Raw genomic sequence first — 18,893 nt, forward strand, 5'->3', positions numbered from 1 at the left:
CCTCTGTAGAGCGTATAAATTAATCATGGTTAGTCGTGTCCCCGGTTATTGACATCTTGAGTATCTAGTACTTGGATTATCATGTGAATCTCATCATGTTACTCTAATTAATTTTGTTGGGTTTTAATGATGATGCTTAATTGGGATTGAGAGGGTGTCTACACTCTCAATGTTTATCAACCACCATGATAGTTAAATAAAATTTATTCCTTTGCAGTAGGGAAAAATTGGCTTTACGCAAAACTGTAACCATAGAGCTTTCCACCAGCCAAATATGCATGTAGTATAGTCTTATTCTTTTATTGCTCTCTATGTGTTACATTGCCAGCATATTCCATGTGCTGACCCGTTTCGGGCTGCAACGTTCATGTTGCAGACTTTTCAGACGACGAGTAAGGTGTTTTTAGGTCGTGATTCTATACTCAGTGATGCCGTTGGAGTTGATGGACTCACTTATCTTCCAAGCCTTCCATTGTTATCGTTATTAGATGGCCTTAAGCCATATTTATTGTAATAAGTTCTCTTTTGAGACAGTCGATGTAATAAATGTGTGATTGCTACTCTGTTATAAATCCTTCAAGTACTGTGTGGTGTCAGCATTACTGATCCAAGGATGACACCGGAGCATAGAGATTGAACCGTTTGAGGTCTGGTCGCTACAAGCATCTTTATAATCACCCAGTTACGTTGTGACGTTTGATAGCACACAATTTATTCCTCCGGTATCTGGGAGTTGCATAATCTCCTAGTCGAAGGAATATGTATTTGACATGAAGAAAGCAATAGCAATAAAACTGAACGATCAACGTGCTAAGCTAACAGATGGGTCTTGTCCATCACATCATTCTCCTAATGATGTGGTCCCGTTCATCAAATGACAACACATGTCTATGGTTAGGAAACTTAACCATCTTTGATTAACGAGCTACTCTAGTAGAGGCTTACTAGGAACACGGTGTTTTGTCTATGTATCCACACAAGTATCAAGTTTCCAGTTAATACAATTCTAGCATGAATAATAAACATTTATCATGATATAAGGAAATATAAAATAACAACTTTATTATTGCCTCTAGGGCATATTTCCTTCAGTAATATACTTTATTTTTACTATCCTCAAATGGACCTTAGGTTTAGAATAATGTGTATACTAAAAAATGTCTTTTATGGCAGCGCCTAGGCCTTCTACAACAATAAGATGGATCAACCTTAAATGCATAGCTTTAGTCGTGGAGGATATCACACTACAGAGTTGGGCAGGAGGGAGAGAAGGCGGGGACGAAATGAGAGGTACAGAGGGAGAGCAGAGTTGGACAAAGGGAGGGCAAACAGACACATGAGGTAGGTGAAGGGATAATGACAACGACAGGGGGAGGAACCCTATGACTAGGATCAGGGTTGGTCCTTGTATACTGGGGCCCTGGCCACAACAAGAAGATGGGCCCTTATTCATACAACAGTGATTGAACAAATATCTAGTGTAAATGTCATCTTCATGTTGTCTCCCCATTGCACATTCGCCGTCATGCTAGAACTCATAATTGTCTGATTGTTTTGCAGATAACAATTGATTTATAATAGGGCAACTTAAGTTTTCTTGAAAAGTGCAAGTTGCACTTTTTCCACTTAACTAGAAATGTGCATGTGGAGCAAACTCTTGTTGCAAAACAGCATTAGTCAATTCTTTCAACAAACCAAATCAGTGACCAATTTACAAGAAATTATAGTGTCATTGTTTTGGGAAACAAAAGATAAGAGGATAAAGATTTTCTTCATGGCATGTACCAAAAAAGTTCGTAATTTATCATGCGAAAGTGTTATTTACTAAAAGAGACATTTTACCACAAAAACCGTCCTGACAATATAATCCTCCTCCATAGTTTATTCGGTTTGTTCTTACAACAAAGGAATAAAAACAACAAAACGTTGGGATTTAAACATAGAATTGCAATCTATATGAAGCAGACTACTTGTATAAACTAGGTTTTCAACAAACTTATGCCAATAAGGATCATGTGAGTAAGAAACAAGGTGGATAAGCCAAATATTTCCAAATGGGGTCTCAGGGGTCAGACCTACTCATACACATTGTAATTTTGGGCTTCACCTACCCAATACCACTCTAATCCAAGTAACAAGAGCACGCTAGGCTATCATATGCACATGCACAAGGATGCCCTGGATGCTCGCCATGTAGCCATTTAGTTTATTTAGCTCCTCGGCATGCCTCTTCCTGCTGAAGGAGCGGCTATAGTTTGGTCTTAGCTTTAGTTGCCATCACGAAGATTTCGCGTAACCTCGTATGAGGTCCTGTCCATCACTAAACCACCGAAACCCTATAGAATTTTTTTCTTGAAACAAACTCGGGGAAGAACCATCAGAAAAAGATCTCAAAAGTAATCAGGAATTTGAAGGATTGCAGTGACATATTATATGCCCTAGGATCCAAGTGGTAGGAAGTCAGGTCCGCTCCCTCAAGATGCAACGGGCTGAGGAGATATTGAATCCACATCATCGACATGCTCCATGTCGCCAGATCCGAGTGGGAGGAGGTTGGATTCGTTTTGCTAGGCCATCATGGGTGGCGAACATATTGGATTAGCGCCTTCGTCCCAGCATGTGCTGTCACCTCCCGCAAGCACCAAGAAGACGTCGTCATCTAGACCTAGTGAAGAGAGGTAGGGGATGATGATCCGACTGCACCGCCATGAAAAGAAATGAGAGGGGCAAAGTTGCGGCTCGTGCCCTTGTGTGGTTAGCAAAGGAATGGAATCGGAGGGTGATACGTCTCCAACATATCTATAATTTTTGATTGTTCCATGATATTATATTATCATTCTTGGATGTTTTATATGCATTAATATGCTATTTATATCATTTTTGGGACTAACCTATTAACCTAGTGCCCAATGCGAGTTGCTATTTTTTCCTTGTTTTTGTCTTTTACAAAAAAGCAATACCAAACGAAACGAAACTTTTTGACATTTTTTCTTGGACAACAAGACACCTACAAAGCTTTGGGAGGGGCCACAAGCCTCCTGGCCGCGCCCCGGGGGGCGCCCTCAGGGCTTGTGGGCCCCTCGTAGCCCTCCTAACCCTAATCTCAGCTCTATAAATACCCAAATATTCCCCTTACATCAGAAGGCACACCAAAAGTACTTTTCTGCTGCCGCAAGCTTCTGTTCTCGTGATATCCCATCTTGGGGCCTTTTTTGGCACTCCGCTAGAGGAGGATTCGATCACGGAGGGCCTCTACACCAACCTTGCCACCCTTCCGATGATGTGTGAGTAGTTTACCACAGACCTACGGGTCCATAGCTAGTAGCTAGATGGCTTCTTCTCTCTCTTTGATCTTCAATACAATGTTCTCCTCGATGTTCTTGGAGATCTATTCGATGTAATCTTCTTTTGCGGTGCGTTTGTTGAGATATGATGAATTGTGGATTTATGATCAGATTATCTATGAATATTATTGGAGTCTTCTATGAACTCTTTTATGCATGATTAAGATAGCTTTGTATTTCTCTCCAATCTATCAATTTGGTTTAGCCAACTAGATTGGTTTTTCTTGCAATGGGAGAGGTGCTTTGTGATGGGTTCAATCCTGCGGTGTCCTCACCTAGTGACAGTAGGGTAGCAAGGCACGTATTTGTATTGTTGCCATTAAGGGTAAAAGATGGGGTTTTTACCATATTGATTGGATCTATCCATCTACATCATGTCATCTTGCTTAAGGCGTTACTCCGTTCTTATGAACTTAATACTCTAGATGCATGCTGGATAGCGGTCGATGTGTGGAGTAATAGTAGTAGATGCAGGTAGGAGTCGGTCTACTTGTCACGGACGTGATGCCTATATTTATGGCCATTGCCTTAGATATTGTCATAACTTTGTGCTTTTCTATCAATTGCTCAACAGTAATTTGTTTACCCACCGTATGCTTTCTTCAAGAGAGACGCCTATAGTGAAACCTATGCCCCCCGGGTCTATTTTTCATCATATTATTTTCAGATCTATAAAATAAAAAATCCAAAATTACCTCGCTGCAATTTATTTCTATTTACTTTATTTTTCCTTTTTTCTTATATTTTATATCTATGTCTATTAGATCTCACTCTTGCAAGTGACCATGAAGGGATTGACAAGCCCTTTTTTGCGTTGTGTGCAAATGTTTGTTAGTTTGTGCAGGTGCATATATTGGGGACTTGCTTGTGCCTCCTACTGAATTGAAAGCTTGGTTCTTAACTGAGGGAAATACTTATCTCTACGTTGTCGCATCACTCTTTCCTCTTCACGGGAAAAATCAACTCAAGCTCAAGAAGTAGCAGAAAGAGTCCAAGGCAGATAATATAATAGCATGAAACAATCAAAAATACTAGATATGTTGGAGACATATCAGGCCGCAACAACAAGATGGGCCCTTATTCATACAATAGTGAGTGTAATAATATCTAGTGTAAATGTCAGTTTTGGACCACTTATTTGTCACCCCATTGCATGTTGATCTTCATGCTACAACTCATAACTGACTAATTGTTTTGTAGATACCAATTGATTTAGAAAGGGGCAACTTTAGTTTTATAGAAAGTGTAAGTTGCACTTTTTCCACTTAGCTAGAAATGTGCAAGTGGAGCAAACTTTTGTTGCAAATCATTTTTTGTCAATTCTAGGCAACCCAAATTAGTGACCAATTTTGAGAGCCGTACATATCCCTAGCTCCCCTCTATACCTTTCCTCTACCTCTGCCACTGGCCCCGACCCTGCCTTCCATTGCCGCCTCCCATTCGCCACCCTGCCAGCCATCTGCCCCTCCTTCCCCCAGGGCACGTCCTGTCCCCATCTCCTTCTCACTTCTCCCCATCCGTGCTCCAGTGCCGACAGCTTCAAAGATCCTCCCGTCTTCTCCGACACGTCCTCGCTGTCACCGTGCTCCACCTCCATTTGAGATCCACCCTCCATAATGGCTGCACCCTCCACTCCCACCATCGTCACCACCCCAAGGTAAGCTGATATTTTTTATTTCTAATTTAATGCCTTTTGTGATTTGTGATGGTGATTAATGGTTGTATGATTGTGGCGTACATCAAATATATGAAGTGGTTGCAATTTTTTGCTATTGGTTGCAAATTTACATGTTCGTTTGACATTGCAAGTTTTTCCTATTGCTATTTTTTATATTTAAAGAGACATGGTATGACATTGCAATTATATTTATAAATATGCAAGTCTTTGCATATATATAAAAAGTACTCTTTCAAATTGATTACAATTTCTCGACAACCCTAGAATGTGTAGATTGGGTTTGTTTCAATGCTCTCCTTCATCCTGAGACAAAGTTTTAATAGCATCCCCCCGTTGCTCTCAGAATACACATTCCCTTGTCTTATTTTCTAGATGTGTACAGTACTACAATGCCGCTAAACGGGCCAAATGGTCGTTCGGTGCATCCGGGTCAGTGATCACAACTCGCATCACTGACCAGCCATAAACTAGTCTATGATGACTCATAGCTGATGGATTGACCATTAATATTTTAATTTAGGGGACATCATCACTATCCAGCACTTCACAATTGAGGGTCAATGATATCTTTAGGAAAACACCCCAAAAATTAGCAGAATCTCAAGACACATTCGAATAGCTGAGTCACATATACACACACTTGGAATCAAAAATACAAATAGGAAAACTATGAAGCACAATAGAAACATCACTAACATACAATTCGAACTCAAACTTTATGAACCGTGACAAACAAACATATCACTAATTCCTATGCTACATCTCAATGTGCCATGCATAGCCACCTATGCATGTGACCATCAGTATCCATGTCTTCACACGATCTAGAAGGTTAAGAACGCCATGCAAAGCTTTGATCATTGACTTCAAAATTCAAATACTCAACTACAAAGAATAGGAAGTTAATCAATAGCAAGTTAAATAATGAAGTTAAAATGAATGAATTGTGTGCACATGTCGACATTGTGTAAAACCAAATGAACATACAAGTGATATGGTTGTTACAATTTATAAGTTTGACAGAACATACATGTGACATGACTATTTAGTTTATAAATTTGACAGTAGAAGAGGAAGTAACCCTATGACTAGGATCAGGGTTGGTCCTTGTATATTGGAAGCCTGGGCTGCAACAACAAGATGATGGGCCCATATTCATACAATAGTGATTGAACTATATCTAGTGTAAATGTAATTTTTAGGCGGCCCATTTGTCAGCCCATTACATGTTGATTTTCATGCTACAACTCATAATTGACTAATTATTTTGTAGATACCAATTGATTTAGAAAAGGAAACTTTAGTTTTATAGAAAGTGTAAGTTCCACTTTTTCTACTTTACTAGAAATGTGCAAGTGGAGCAAACTTTTGTTGCAAATCATTTTTTGTCAATTCTAGGTAACCCAAATGAGTGACCAATTTACAAGAAGTTATAGTGTCATGGTTTAGGGATGCACAAGAGTAGAGGCTAAAGATTTTCTTTCTAGCATGTACACAAAAATTGTAATCTATAATGTTGTCACCGGCTCTCTGCACCGAGGGAGTGGAAATGAATGCATCTACTTCTGCTCAAGTGACAACTAAAGACGTAGAAGTGGGTGGAAAAATCTTATTTGCGTTTGAATCTATTACTAGGCTTATCTAAGAAAAGAATAGGAATTCCCAACATCTGGGTGGAAATACTCGACCGCCAATATGGAGCTTATTAGTTTGAGTCATGGAAAGAAAAAGAAGAGAACAAATGAAGGGAAGAAAATGATAGAAAGAAAAGAAAATAATTAAATAAATAAATAAAAGGAAAGAAAAGCAAAACAAAGAAAGAAAGAGAAAAAGAGACTAAAGATAGGAAAATAAAGAAAGGAAAGAAAAGGCAAAGAAATAAAGAAAAGAAAGAGAACAAAAGAAATAAAAGAAAAGGAAGAATATAAATAAAAGGAATTTTTTCCTTGTGTTTACTTGGCCACTAAGCAAACATTTGGACCCGGGACATAGCCAAAACTCTAGCCACACCCATTTCATCCCAAAATTTGAACACGCCGCACATAACCCTAGCTCCCCTCTATACTTCGGCTCGATCACTACCACCAACCCTGACAATGCCTTCCAATCGCTGCCTCCCATTCGCCACCCTGCTAGCCATCGCCCCTCCTTCCTCCAGCGTGCCTTCCGTCCCCATCTCCTCCTCACTTTAACCCATATGAGCTCCACCATCGACTCCTTCAAAGATCCTCCCATGTTCCTCGACACGTCCTCCCTGTGGCCGAGCTCCACCGCCATTTGAGATCCGCCATCCACCCCCACTGCACCCGCCACTCCCACCATCGTCACCGCCCCAATGTAACCTGCCATTTTTATTTCTAATTTTAATGCCTTTTGTGATTGTTATTAATGGTTGTATGATTGTGATGTACATCGAATATGTGAAGTGGTTGCAATTTTTTGCTATTGGTTGGAAATTTGCATGCTTGTATGAATTGCGATGTTATAAATGAGAAGAGAGATGAGGGAATAGAGAAGATATAAAGGGAAGAGAGAGGAGAGAAAAGTGAAGAGAGAAGATGGAAGAAAGAATAAATATGAGAAGAGTTATTGAGAATATTGCAAATTTTCTATGTAAATTCCGTATATATGTGAAAATTTCATATCCCATGCTAATTTTGCTATGTCTAGAATCATGTATGACAGTAAAGCGACATGGTATGACATTGCAAAATTTTCTTTGTAAAGAAAATTTCACTATACAATTTTTCTATATAAATGTTTCTATGTGTGAGTTATGAAAAATAAGTTGTTCGACCAAAAACCACTATGTGTGTGTGTGGGTGGGTGGGTGTGTTTGTTTGTTTGTTCAAATCAGTTTTTGTTAAAGTGTGATCTTCATTTTTTGTCTGATTTGTCAACCTTTGTTACATCAGCTAGTAAAGTGGCATAGTCGTATCCCGTTTCTCGAGGGTTATATCTATAAATATGCAAGTCTTTGCATATTTATAAAAATACTCTTTCGAATTGTTTACGCTTTTTGGATATCCTGAGGATGTTTAGATTGGGTTTGTTTCCATGCCCTCCTCGATTCTAAAACAAAGTTCCTGTAGGATCCCCCTATTGTTATCATAAAACACATTCTCTTGTCTTATTGTCAAGATGTGTACACTACTAAAATGCTCCTAAATGGATAAAATGGTTGTTTAGTGCATCTGGGTCATTGATCAGAACTCGCATCACTGACCAGCCAAAAAATGGTCTGTGATGACTCATAGCTGATGCCCGGACCATTAGTAAAAAATTTAGAGGACATCATCACTAGCCAGTACTTCACAATTGATCGGTCAATGATATCTTTAGGAAAACATCCCAAAAAATAGTAGCACATACGAATAGCTAAGCCACATATACACACACACACACTTGTAATCAAACATACAACTAGGAAGATTATGAAGCACAACATGAACATCACTAACATACAATTCGAACACGAACATTAGAAGCGTGACAAACAAAAATATCACTAAGTCATAAGCTACCTCTCAATGTGCCCTACACAGCCGCCGATGCATGTGACCATCAGTTATTCATGTCTTCACACGCTCTAGAAGGTTCAGAACGCCATGTAAACCTGTGATCATCGACTTAAAAATTCAAATGCTCAACTAAAAATAATAGAAAGTTAATTAATGTCAAGTTAAATAACCAAGTTAAAATGAATGAATTATGTGCACATGTCGACATTGTGTAAAACCAAATGAGCATACAAGTGATATGGCGGTTCCAATTTATAAGTTTGACGGATCATAAAAGTGACATCATTCTTTACTTCATAAATTTGACAAGAGTTAAGAGATTGTCATATTGCATCGGCTCTAGAGGTCGCATATGTACATTGAATTAAGATGAACCAAAACCCAAAGTTGCTCAATTTGGTGAGGAGAGGAACTTTCAAGTTGGGCAGTTTCCCTTTTAAATCCATCTTGAGGACCGAATCAGCGACACCATATACCAGACATGTGTCAGATATTGTATGGAATCAGGAGATTGTATTCTAACTTTGGAGGTTGCATATCACCTCGAATGAAGATGCCCCATAAATTAAAGTTTTGTGCCACAACGACATTGACAACTTCCATGTAATGATCAACTCTTCAGAAATGCACCTTGGTTTCACGAGAGAGAGAGGGGGAGGGAGGGAGAGAGAGAGAGATAGAGAGAGAGGATACTACCTGAGATATGTTGATGGTGATGTCCGACAGAGAAAAGCGAGCAAGGAGGTTGATGGCTGCAAAGAAACCCATCATCATGGAACATCACCTTGGCAATTACAAAATCGAGGTGCGTCTCTTTTCTCCAACGTTATTTTGGTCAGGTCTACTTTGTTTCTAGGTTAGTATGAGCAACATATACTAAATAACTTTAGCTAACAAAGCACGATTAGTAATCCCCAAAATATTGTAGATCTGATTCTTAGCCATAAAAATTATTTCCATGGAATGCAATTTCTTCCACAAAGACAATATGTTTACCATTTTAATATATTTTACTTGGGCGATGCTAGGCCCCTGATACGTCTCTGTCGTATCTATAATTTTTGATTGTTCCATGCCAATATTATTAAACTTTCATATACTTTTTGGCAACTTTTTATATTATTTTTGGGACTAACAGATTGATCCAGTGCCCAGTGCCAGTTCCTGTATGTTGCATGTTTTTGGTTTCGCAGAATATCCATATCAAACGGAGTCCAAACGGGATAAAAACGGACGGAGCTTATTTTTGGAAAATATGGAAAATTCGGAAGGAAAATCAACGCGAACCAGTGCCCGAGCTGGTCACGAGGCAGGGGGCGCCCCCCCTAGGGCGCGCCCCTACCCTCGTGAGCCCACCGTAAGGCGGTTGACGCTCTTATTTTTCCACAAGAAAGCTAATATTCGGAAAAAAAATCACGGCAAAGGTTTCAGGCCAATCGGAGTTACGGATCTCCATATATATACGAAACAGTGAAAGAGAGCCAGAGGAGAACGCAGAAACAGAGAGAGACAGAGAGATAGATCCAATCTCGGAGGGGCTCTCGCCCCTCCCATGCCATGGGAGCCAAGGACCATAGGGGAAACCCTTCTCCCATCTACGGAGGAGGTCTAGGAAGAAGAAGAAGAAGGGGGGCCCCTCTCCCCCTTGCTTTCGGTGGCGCCGGAGCGCTGCCGGGGCCATCACCATCACCGCCATCTTCACCAACAACTTCACCGCCATCATCACCAACTCTTCCCCCCTCTATGCAGCGGTGTAACCTCTCTCTTACCCGCTGTAATCTCTACTTAAACATGGTGCTCAACGCTATATATTATTTCCCAATGATGTATGGCTATCCTATGATGTTTGAGTAGATCTGTTTTGTCCTAATGGCTATTTGATGATCGTGATTGGTTTGAGTTGTATGTTTATTATTGGTGCTGTCCTATGGTGCTCTCCGTGTCGCGCAAGCGTGAGGGATTCCCGCTGTAGGGTTTGCAATATGCTTATGATTTGCTTATGGTGGGTGGCGTGAGTGACAGAAGCACAGACCCGAGTAAGTAGGTTGTTTGCGTATGGGATAAAGGGGACTTGATACTTTAATGCTATGGTTGGGTTTTACCTTAATGAATCTTTAGTAGTTGCGGATGCTTGCTAGAGTTCCAATCATAAGTGCATATGATCCAAGTAGAGAAAGTATGTTAGCTTATGCCTCTCCCTCAAATAAAATTGCAATAATGATTACCGGTCTAGTTATCGATTGCCTAGGGACAAATAACTTTCTCGTAACAACAAGCTCTCTACTAAAACTAATTTAGTTGTGTCTTTATCTAAACAGCCCCTAGCTTTTATTTTCGTGTTCTTTACTTTCTTGCAAACTTACCCAAAAACACCTACAAAGTACTTCTAGTTTCATACTTGTTCTAGGTAAAGCGAACGTCAAGCGTGAGTAGGGTTGTATCGATGGTCGATAGAACTTGAGGGAATATTTGTTCTACCTTTAGCTCCTCGTTGGGTTCGACACTCTTACTTATTGAAAGAGGCTACAATTGATCCCCTATACTTGTGGGTTATCAAGACTTTTTTCTGGCGCCGTTGCCGGGGAGCAATAGCGTGGGGTGAATATTCTCGTGTGTGCTTGTTTGCTTTATCACTAAGTAATTTTTATTTGCTATTCTTAGTTGTTCTTTATCTTTAGTTATGGATATGGAACACGAAATACCAAAAAAATTAGGTGTACTTGCTACTCATGGAGATGGGGAACCTCCTAAAACCCTCGATGCTGGTTATTTGAAAGATATTATGTACTACTTTAATAATCCTGAGAAAACCCCATTCAATTATGTAATGAGAGTAACGTTGGATCAACGTGAATACTTTAGGGATTACCACTTGACACAAAAAGGGAAACTATTATGGGATCAAATTCATATATTGAATTGGTATGCTAGGCAACTATGCTTTAGATATGATTATACTTGTTGCTCTAAGGTGAAGGCTCCACAGCTTCCCTTTTCATCTGAATTTAATGATAATGAAACCTTACCTTCTTATGCTAATGGTATATATGATTACTATGATGTGGAACAAATAGAAGAATTTGTTGCTTTTAAGGGTGCTTATGAAATTGAATCTATGTTTAAAGAGTTTGAAGATTTTGATGATGCTGTTTATAGACCTAAAAATTTAGCTATCCTGAAATATTGTTATGAGAATTATGAATACAATTATGAAATTAATGCGCTTATTAAGAAAGTCTCCGCTGTCCAAGAAGAGACTAATATTTTGCAGGAATCTATGGAAGAAGAAGTTGATGAAACTGTGAGCTCATTGGATGAAAAAGATGAGGAGGAGAGCGAAGAACAAAAGGAGGAAGAGCGGATTAGCTACCCGTGCCCACCTTCTAATGAGAGTAACTCTTCAACTCATACATTGTTTAAATTCCCTTCGTGCTTACCGAAGGATGATTGCTATGATGACTGTTATGATCCCGTTGATTCTTTTGAAATATCCCTTTTTGATGATGCTTGCTATGCCTGTGGCCAAGATGCCAATATGAATTATGCTTATGGAGATGAACTTGCTATAGTTCCTTATGTTGAACATGAAATTGTTGCTATTGCACCCATGCATGATAGTCCTATTATCTTTTTGAATTCTCCCGACTACACTATATCGGAGAATTTTGCTCTTATTAAGGAATATATTGATGGGTTGCCTTTTACCGTTGCACATGATGATTTTGATGAATATAATATGCATGTGCTTGCTGCTCCTACTTGAAATTATTATGATAGAGGAACTATATCTCCACCTCTCTATGTTTCCAATATGACAAAATTGCAAGAAATTGTTTATACTATGCATTGGCCTTTACTATGTGTGCATGAATTGTTCTTTTATGACATGCCAATGCATAGGAAGAGAGTTAGACTTCGTCATTACATGATATATGTGACCTTGTGCTCACCACTAAATTACAAATCATTGCTAATTAAAATTGGCTTTGATATACCTTGGGATCCGGGTGGATTCACTACTTGAGCACTATATGCCTAGCTTAACGGCTTTAAAGAAAGCGCTGCCAGGGAGACAACCCAAAAGTTTTAGAGAGTCATTTATTTCTGTTGACTGCTTTCATATAGTTTAAAAACAACAAAAATAAAGAGGGGAACCTAAAACTTTTTCTAAAAGATAAGTGTAAGTGAGAGAGACGAGCATTGTGAAAGTGGGGGACGTCCTTGAACTTTGTTCATGCCCATGGGAACTTTGTGAATCTTAATTACAGAAACCTTTCAACAAAGATAATTATATCCTTGTAAAATTCCATTGTATTATAAAAATAATGTGCCAAGGTTTGCCTTTAGGATGTTTACATTTGCTTGATGGTTTGTACGGTGCAGGACAGAAACTTTGGCTGTAGTGCACGATTTTACATTTTTAGGTGGAACGTCAAATGGTTCTGATTATTTTTGCACTGTCTTCCTATACAAATTGTTTATTTTTCCTAATTTTGGTAGAATTTTTCAAGTATCAGAAGTATGGTGAATGTTCAGATTGTTACAGACTGTTCTGTTTTTCACATATTCTGTTTTTGATGCATAGTTTGCTTGTTTTGATGAACCTATCAATTTATATCAGTGGATTAAGCCATGAAAAAGTTATATTACAGTAGACACAATGCAAAAAACAAAATATGAATTGGTTTGCAACAGTACTTAGAGTAGTGATTTGCTTTATTATATTAACGGATCTTACCGAGTTTTCTGTTGAAGTTTTGTGTGGATGAAGTGTTCGATGATTGAGAAGGTTTCGATGTGAGAAGAAGGAAGAGAGGCAAGAGCTCAAGCTTGGGGATGCCCGAGGCACCCCAAGTAAATATTCAAGGAGACTCAAGAGTCTAAGCTTGGGGATGCTGGGGAGGCATCCCCTCTTTCTTCAACAAATATCGGTATGTTTTCGGATTCGTTTCGTTCATGCGATATGTGCAAGTCTTGGAGCGTCTTTTGCATTTAGGTTTTTCTTTTTCTTTTTATGCACCATGCTGGTATGAGATAGTCCTTGGTTGATTTATAGAATGCTCATTGCACTTCACTTATATCTTTTGAGTATGGCTTTATAGAATGCTTCATGTGCTTCACTTATATCATTTGAAGTTTGGATTAACTGTTTCTCTTCACTTAGACAACCGCCATTTGTAGAATGCTCTTTTGCTTCACTTATATTTGTTAGAGCACGGGCATATCTTTTGTAGAAAGAATTAAACTCTCGTGCTTCACTTATATCTATTTAGAGAGATGACTGGAACTGGTCATTCACATGGTTAGTCATAAAATCCTACATAAACTTGTAGATCACTGAATATGATATGTTTGATTCCTTGCAATAGTTTTGCGATATAAATATGGTGATATTAGAGTCATGCTAGTCGAGTAATTGTGAAATTGAGAAATACTTGTGTTGAGGTTTGCAAGTCCCGTAGCATGCACGTATGGTGAACCGTTATGTAACAAAGTCGGAGCATGAGGTGTTTATTGATTGTCTTCCTTATGAGTGGCGGTCGGGGACGAGCGATGGTCTTTTCCTACCAATCTATCCCCCTAGGAGCATGCGCATAGTACTTTATTTCGATGACTAATAGATTTTTTCAATAAGTATGTGAGTTCTTTATGACTAATGTTGAGTCCATGGATTATACGCACTCTCACCCTTCCACCATTGCTAGCCTCTCTAGTACTGCGCAACTTTCGCCGGTACCATAAACTCACCATATACCTTCCTCAAAACAGCCACCATACCTACCTATTATGGCATTTCCATAGCCATTCCGAGATATATTGCCATGCAACTTCCATCATCATCATATACATGACTTGAGCATCATTGTCATATTGCTTTGCATGATCGTAAGATAGCTAGCATGATGTTTTCATGGCTTGTCCGTTTTTTGATGTCATTGCTACGCTAGATCATTGCACATCCCGGTACACCACCGGAGGCATTCATATAGAGTCATATCTTTGTTCTAGATATCGAGTTGTAATATTGAGTTGCAAGTAAATAAAAGTGTGATGATCATCATTATTAGAGCATTGCCCCAAAAAAAAGAGAGAGGCCGAAGAAGCCTAAATAAAAAAGGGGGGGCAAAAGAAGCTCGCAAAAAAGGGGGCAATGTTACTATCCTTTTACCACACTTGTGCTTCAAAGTAGCACCATGTTCTTCATATAGAGGGTCTCTTGAGTTAACACTTTCATATACTACTGGGAATTTTCATTATAGAACTTGGCTTGTATATTCTGATGATGGGCCTCCTCAAATGCCCGAGGTCTTCATGAGCAAGCAAGTTGGATGCACACCCACTTAGTTTCAGTTTGAGCTTTCATATACTTATAGCTCTAGTGCATCTGTTGCATGGCAATACCTACTCACTCACATTGATATCTATTAATGGGCATCTCCATAGCCCGTTGATACGCCTAGTTGATGTGAGACTTTCTCCTTTTTTGTCTTCTCCACATAACCCCCACCATCATATTCTATTCCACCTATAGTGCTATGTCCATGGCTCACGCTCATGTATTGCGTGAAAGTTGAAAAGGTTTGAGAACGTCAAAAAGTATGAAACCATTGCTTGGCTTGTCATCGGGGTTGTGCATGATGTGAATGCTTTGTGTGGTGAAGATGGAGCATAGCCAGACTATATGATTTTGTAGGGATGAGCTTTCTTTGGTTATGTTATTTCAATAAGACATAATTGCTTGGTTGGTATGCTTGAAGTATTATTGTCTTAAATGTCAAATGATAGACTATTGCTTTGAATCACTCGTGTCTTAATATTCATGCCATGATTAGACATATGATCAAGATTATGCTAGGTAGCATTCCACATCAAAAATTATCTTTTTTATCATTTACCTACTCGAGGACAAGCAGGAATTAAGCTTGGGGATGCTGATACGTCTCTGTCGTATCTATAATTTTTTATTGTTCCATGCCAATATTATTAAACTTTCATATACTTTTTGGCAACTTTTTATATTATTTTTGGGACTAACATATTGATCCAGTGCCCAGTGCCAGTTCCTGTCTGTTGCATGTTTTTGGTTTCGCAGAATATCCATATCAAACGGAGTCCAAACGGGATAAAAACGGACGGAGCTTATTTTTGGAAAATATGGAAAATTCGGAAGGAAAATCAACGCGAACCAGTGCCCAAGGTGGTCACGAGGTAGGGGGTGCCCCCCCTAGGGCGCGCCCCTACCCTCGTGAGCCCACCGTAAGGCGGTTGACGTTCTTCTTTTGCCGCAAGAAAGCTAATATTCAGAAAAAATCATGGCGAAGGTTTCAGGCCAATCGGAGTTACGGATCTCCATATATATACGAAACGGTGAAACAGAGCCAGAGGAGAACGCAGAAACAGAGAGAGACAGAGAGATAGATCCAATCTCAGAGGGGCTCTCGCCCCTCCCACGCCATGGGAGCCAAGGACCATAGGGGAAACCCTTATCCTATCTAGGGAGGAGGTCAAGGAAGAAGAAGAAGAACAAGAAGAAGAAGAAGGGCCTCTCCCCCTTGCTTCCGGTGGCGCAGGAGCGCTGCCGGGGCCATCACCATCAGCGCCATCTTCACCAACAACTTCACCGCCATCATCACCAACTCTTCCCCCCTCTATGCAGTGGTGTAACCTCTATCTTACCCGCTGTAATCTCTACTTAAACATGGTGCTCAACGCTATATATTATTTCCCAATGATGTATGGCTATCCTATGATGTTTGAGTAGATCTGTTTTGTCCTAATGGCTATTTGATGATCGTGATTGGTTTGAGTTGTATGTTTTATTATTGGTGCTGTCCTATGGTGCTCTCCGTGTCACGCAAGCGTGAGGGATTCCCGCTGTAGGGTTTGCAATATGCTTATGATTTTCTTATGGTGGGTGGCGTGAGTGACAGAAGCACAGACCCGAGTAAGTAGGTTGTTTGCGTATGGGATAAAGGGGACTTGATACTTTAATGCTATGGTTGAGTTTTACCTTAATGAATCTTTAGTAGTTGCGGATGCTTGCTAGAGTTCCAATCATAAGTGCATATGATCCAAGTAAAGAAAGTATGTTAGCTTATGCCTCTCCCTCAAATAAAATTGCAATAATGATTACCGGTCTAGTTATCGATTGCCTAGGGACAAATAACTTTCTCGTAACAACAAGCTCTCTACTAAAAGTAATTTAGTTGTGTCTTTATCTAAACAGCCCCTAGCTTTTATTTTCGTGTTCTTTACTTTCTTGCAAACTTACCCAGAAACACCTACAAAGTACTTCTAGTTTCATACTTGTTCTAGGTAAAGCGAACGTCAAGCGTGCGTAGAGTTGTATCGGTGGTCGATAGAACTTGAGCGAATATTTGTTCTACCTTTAGCTCCTTCGAGACTCTTACTTATCAAAAGAGGCTACAATTGATCCGCTATACTTGTGGGTTATCAGCCCCGGCCGACTGGTGCCAGCCTCAACCAACAACCGTATAGCGGCATGATCGAACATATGAAGGATGACCTCGATTGTTTAACAAGCACTCAAGAAGGTATGGTTGTGCAAAATGTCCCTATTATCTCAAGGATGCATACAAAAGAAAACAAGATTGAGTGTGAGAACGTTAAGAGGATGAAAGGGAAGGAATGCAAATATAAATTCATGCTTTGTTAAATAATTTAATTTAACCTATGAATACACTTTATTTTTACTATCCTCAAGTGAAGCTGGGTTTAGCACAACATGTACAAGGAAAATTTGCTCTGTATGGTAGATCATGGAGATGAAAGGGAACAAACCCTAGGACTAGGGTTGGTTCTCACATATCGCTGACCCGAGGCCTAGCAAAACAAAGCAAAATGTTCACCTACATAGCCCATCTTCAATAAAGTTCGCGCGCACCGGCAATTATCAATGAATTCTTATATAGCATTAACTTCTTTGTTTGCTCCTATTTTCTCCTGTGTTACTCAACAAGCCAACCGGTGGTAAAAGTAATGTTGGCAGTGACCTCGATTGTTTGACCAAGTACTCAAGAAGGAAAGTCTATGTGCAAGAAGCTGACGTTATTTCAAGGTAGCGTCCAAAAGAGTAGACTGAGCTTGAAAAGTCTGACATGATGAAGGGTAAGGCATGCAAATATTCATTTGTGCTCGGCATTACATAATTTAATGTATAATTGCTATATACTTTATTTTTACTATCCTCAAATGAACTTTAGGTTCAGCACAACGTGTATACTAGAAAAATGCCTTTTATGGCAGCTCCTAGGCCATGCACACAAATAAAATGGATTAACCTTAAATGCATACCTTTGATCGTGGGAGATATCACGCTACAGAGTTGGGCAGGAGGGGGAGAAGGTAAGGACGAAGTGAGAGGTAGAGAGGGAGAACATAGTTGGACAGAGGGAGGGGAAACAGACACCAGAGTTAGGTGAAGGGATAATGACAGTTAAAGGGGGAGGAACCGTATGACCAGGATTAGGCTGGTCCTGGAATATTGGCGGCCCAAGCCACAACAACAAGATAGGGCCTTATTCATACAATAGTGATTGAACTAATATTTAGTGTAAATGTCATTTTTAGACCACCTATTTGTCACCCTGCTGCACATTCATCTTCATGCTAGGACTCATAATGGACTGAGTGTTTTGCAGATACCAATTGATTTAAAAAGGGCAACCTAATTTTTGTTGAAAAGTGTAAGTTGCACTTTGTCCACTTAGATAGAAATGTGAAAGTGGAGCAAACTCTTGTTGCAAATTAGTGTTAGTCAATTCTTTAGGGAAACCAAATGAGTGATCAATTTACAAGAAATTATAGTGTCATTGTTCTGGGAATAAAAGATAAGAGGCTAAAGAATTTCTATCTCGCATGTACTCAAAAAATTCATAATTTATCATGTGAAAGTGTTATTTACTAAAAGACATTTTACCACAAAACTAGTCCTGACATTATAATCATTCTCCATAATTTCCTCGGTTTGTGCTTACAACAAACGTATTAAAGCAAGAAAATGTTTGCATTTATAGGTAAAAGGATTGCAATCTATAAGGACTACTTGTATGAACCAGGTTATCAACAAACTAATGCCAATAAGCATCTTGTTAGTAAGAAACAAGGTGGATAAGCCAAATATTTCCAAATGGGGTCCCATGGGTCAGTCCTACTCATCCACATTGTAATTTTGGGCTTCACATGCCCAATACCACTTCAATCCAAGTAACAAGAGCACGCTAGGATATCAGATGCACATGCACATGGAATTAACCAATGGAGACAAGGATGCTCTGGATGGTTGCCATGTAGCCGTTTAGTTTATTTAGCTTCTCGGCAGGCCCCTTC

This window comes from Triticum urartu, chromosome 2 (assembly GCF_003073215.2).
Source record: "Triticum urartu cultivar G1812 chromosome 2, Tu2.1, whole genome shotgun sequence".
In the NCBI taxonomy this organism is placed as follows: domain Eukaryota; kingdom Viridiplantae; phylum Streptophyta; class Magnoliopsida; order Poales; family Poaceae; genus Triticum; species Triticum urartu.